Consider the following 4,694-nt stretch of genomic DNA (forward strand, 5'->3'; position numbering starts at 1 on the left):
CTGGTGGTGCAGCACAATGACCTTTTCCACAATATACAAAATTTGAAATACGCCTGTAATAATGTAATAAACGTATTAGTATTTACATAATTAAAATAATTGTTATGGTGAACAGTAATAAAGAATAAATAGTAGCAGCAGAGTATTTCTGAATTAAATGAATATCACTGTCCACAATTTTATATGTAAGCTATTTGGACAACGCATCATTATTTTACTGTAACATTTTACACAATATCATCTATATTTAATGCAGAAATTCTGAACAAAAAGTACACATTTAATAAGACACAGCCTACATAGGTAAAATTGGAATTTGGTAACTTAAAAATAGTAAGATAATGGTTGCCTTTTTTTAGTTGCCAGGGGTGAAAATGAGTCATCCTTAACCTTTTTGGTGTTTTGGATTCATTACAGCTGGAGAACAATTAAATACAAAATAGCTCTACTGGGTGATTTAAAAAATATATATATTTACTGAGTAACTATCCTAATTTTCCCCACAATCAGCTTGAAAAATAGTGCATTTAGCTGACGTAATTGGGAGAAAATAAAATCTCCACCAGGGGAGGATGCCCCCGGACCCCCCTAGGTTTGGGCTAAGCCCCGAATGTTTAGATCGTCTGGCTCCGCCCCTGCATGATGATATCTCCCCTGGTGTGTCGCTCTAAATGTAAAAAAAAAATTCTAGCCTTTTGATTTTGACTTAAATAGCGCCCCCCTTTTTGATTTGTTCTTTGTTTTTTTTGCTCAGGTGATTATTTCTTGTACATGGACAACATTTGTAAATACGCATGTATATTCTTTTCCCCAAAAAGAGTTTTCTATGTAAAAATGTGTACAAAAATTATCCATTCATGATGCTGATGGGAAATTGTGCAAATTAGGTGATGACGTCATTTAGCGACTTTTAGGACAGCCAATAGCGACTTTCCTTACTGAGGAGTTGGCAACACTGGCTTGTAGGATATCCTGGGCTGCACATCAATTTGATTCAGGTAAGAGCTTTAGGTAAAGTTGCTTTGTAAAGTGAACATCATTGTTGTCATATTATATGCATGCTAGCTATCTAGATTTTTGTTACATGTAAACCAAATAAACATGTCAAGACTTTGTGTGGACACGATTGATGGCAAAATGTTAGATACAGTAGCTAGCTACAGTTCTAATGTAGTTACTTGTGTGTGTTGTTAGCATAATGTTTTTGCTAAATAACAGCACCGTAACCTCATGTTAGCTAAGTTAGTCTCATACCTAACCGGTAGTAATAATACACGTTACTGGTAGCATTTCTCTTGTTAGTTAATCAACATGTGCAACCCTAGCTACAATTCATAATGTATTTATTAAATTCAGTTCATACAATATTTGCTTCAGATACTGATATAGCCTAAATTGACTAATTTGCCATGATTCTTGGTTAGCCAATTGCTTGAATACTGACTACATTACAGATAACTCTGTTTTCTATGTCCACCACTAGGAGATAGATGGACCAGGATAAGAAGTGTGAAGAATTGGTGCCCACTAACTGTTGATCAGCCTGTAGCTGGTCTACAGGCACCGTTGGAGGTGTGACAGGTAATATTGTCCAGCAGAGCAGGTAGTGATTACATGAATACTTGTGAGAATGATAAGAAGGGCATCCTGACGTTCTGTCTATTAGGGATGTCACAAGAACAGATACTTCAGTACCAAGTCGATTCCACAATTCTGAAAACATGACGGTACTGGTTTTTGTAATGTACCGTAGGTATCGGGGATCCAACGCGTGACAGGGGGCAGCAAGTGCTGCTGCAGCTCCGCCTCAACTTGTCGAAAAGAAAAACAGTAAGAGTCATTTATGGAAGGTCTTTGCGTTCGAGGCGGGTGGTCAGGGAGTAATACATTCGCAAAAACCAGTATGCAAACGGTGTCTTAGAACATTCAAGACTAAAGGAAACCTCAAAAGACAAAACATTCAGGTTTATTTAAATAATTAAAAAAGTTTCAATTCACGTGTTGACAACGTATCCAAAGTGTTATCCTTGTTGTATTCTTATCCTGAAATACACATTACCATTATTTTAGTTTGAGACAGCTGGCATTGCTGAGTAGCCTATCCAACTATGTTCCATACGACGTTTGCAATGGCTCAAGGTTACTATGTTAAGGCTACCGTAATGTAAGCATAGCTCGTAGTAGTAGGCTACCGTCCTTACTGTTCAGTCTGTGTCGTCTGTAATCAAAATATAACGTTTGTGTTTTAAATAAATATTTCTGGACTAATGGTCAGTCACCATGTCAGTAAATGTACTGTTTGCACTATGAGTAGAGGTCTATTGGATGGGATGTTAAACAGGGATCCTGACTGGTCACTACAGATCCCAAGGCACTGATAGTATGAGTATGGGTTTTCAACGATGTCATGGCAAAATATAAAATATGGGCCTCAAAACAACATTGGTACCTAATCCTAATCATCCCCAGTCTCCAATGGGCACATTCATCCCCTCCTCCTATTGTGACTATTCCCCCAGGTTATTGTTCTTAATGAGAATGTTCTCAGTCAACTTACCAGGTAAAATAACAGGTTCTATAACAATCTACTTGGCAAATGAAAACATTTTATTCATGTGTATTAATTAGTCAACTCTTTACTGTTCCTGTCCATCCCATCAGTAACCATATCTGTCGGTTTATTTAGAGCTCTGATGCTGCAGACTACAGGTACTGGGTCTAAAGGGAGTTCATATCTCTAGGGTGGTGGACACTATGGATACCTCTATCTGTGAAACAAGATCTCTGCTCATATCATCCACTCATGGAGGGTAACTGAGTGGTAACCTTTCATTTAGTGTTGGGCTGGTAACCGAAATGTTGTCGTTTTAAATTCCCCACCTGAAAGTTTTTAGTATACCCTTGAGTAAGCATATAAACATTCAGGGAGGGAGAGGTGATTGGAAGATGTATGACAGCTAGCTGCTTGAGGAAAATGTTTGTTAAATTTACAATTCAAGGGCTAGACATTTTTAACTGCACATTTGTGATTGTTGATTTCTTTCTTTGGCCAGTAAATCTACATTATATTGTCTCTTATATTAGCTGCACTGACCTCTGTTAAGACTTACCATTTTATTTCTTGCTTTCTTTTAGTCCTAGACACATGAAGGTGCAGAGAGAAACACGATACACAACTTGAGGAAACGGAGGACCGGACTACTTTCAGGGCAAGTCCTCCGGAGTCAGTTTACTGCTCCTAGTACCTCTGTAGTTCCAACCAATCTCACACAATCTAAAAACAACCCATTGGTTTGGCACAAATCTTCACTGGCTTCCATAATCGCTAATATTGCCCTTTTGTATCCTCTTTATGAAACAATAACTATTTTTCCTGTCTGGATGGATGCTGTCCTGTGGTTGGATACAGCATTGACAAACTCACTCAGGCATTACCATGGGACATATGATCTGTATGTGTGTTTGACTCGTATTTAATAAAATGATTTGAATTACATTTTTATTTGTCAGTCATTCTTCAATATTCATACTTAAATTATCTGAATAATAAATGGAAATGTAATATACTTAAGCAATTAGGCAGGAAGAGGTCTAGTATATGACCAATATGTGACAACTAAGGTCTGTTCATAGGCTCAATGTGACACAGACCGCCTGGATACAGTTCTTTACATTGTATATCGGCCAGACACCTGAAACGTCCTGCGTTCCTATTATTATAAACCTGTTACTAACTTGTACCAGAACTTACAGCTAATCAACATTGTTTGAATAATGTAGTCTATATACTACTGAGGTGATATAGTGTAAACAACATTAAGCTCTTAATTTCATCACTAATGTAAATAAGACATTTCACACTAAGTACTTGTGTTGAATATATTTTTTTTCAGACCGAGGCGGGATTCAAATTGGGGAGTTTTAATTGTTCTGCCACAGTCTGACAATGTTACTGATGTTAGATTCTAAGGAAAAACCATGACCCCAAAATGACTGTTTGGTGTACAGGTCCAGGCATTAATTAACATATAAACAAACTGGACTAGAACATAACACATTTTACTGGTTGAGGGTCAGGCTGGTCCTCAGTTTCATACATTCTGTCAGGCTGTCGACCCAATCCATTGCTGGTAAGTTGTGTTCATCTACTGCTTGAAAGATTATCAGCACTCATTTCAAATTGAACACCGACTTTGCTGTAGTTTCAGTGTGTATTATCTACAGAGGCTCTCCTTTCTCATCTGTAAATATTCATGCTATAAGGTTGTCTCAGTGTTCAATACAAATCAGAGCAAGAGGATTTATTACTAATGCAGACTGTATGTTGGGTGTGTTATATGTTGTTCCACTCACCCACTAGTGATTTCTGTTCATCAGATTATTTTTATAGAACCCTTTTTGCAATAGCAGTTGTCAAAGTGAATATACTCAAAAAGGAATTGGTACACAGTGACTATGAAAAAAACTAGTGGGAATGGAACCTAGGAAGAAACTTAGGGAGGAGCCAGATTTTGAGGGGGAAATTCATAAGAATACATGGCCTTTTGGGGCTAATACTTCTGCATGTTCCAATTACATGTTATTTGGAACACTGTAAATACAGGTAGGCTGAGCCTTTAGGCAGATCAGTTGCACAACCAGCTGGACAAAGACAAGGGTGACCAGGTCGCCTATCAACACTGTAGATCTGCAAC

General features: G+C 37.7%; 1 long non-coding RNA gene across 2 annotated transcripts; it reads left to right on the forward strand.

Moving 5' to 3' along the window:
* Positions 1-734: 734 nt before the first annotated feature.
* LOC117595393 lies at positions 735-3,461 on the forward strand. Of its 2 annotated transcripts, none has more exons than XR_004576631.1 (3): positions 735-998; positions 1,484-2,810; positions 3,136-3,461. It is a non-coding gene; the product is annotated as an uncharacterized LOC117595393 (long non-coding RNA). The 2 variants fall into 2 exon arrangements; XR_004576630.1 differs by having other exon boundaries at positions 1,484-1,581; positions 1,754-3,461.
* The last annotated feature ends 1,233 nt before the right edge of the window (positions 3,462-4,694 follow it).

The sequence above is a fragment of the Esox lucius genome, chromosome 12, assembly GCF_011004845.1.
Source record: "Esox lucius isolate fEsoLuc1 chromosome 12, fEsoLuc1.pri, whole genome shotgun sequence".
Lineage (NCBI taxonomy): Eukaryota > Metazoa > Chordata > Actinopteri > Esociformes > Esocidae > Esox > Esox lucius.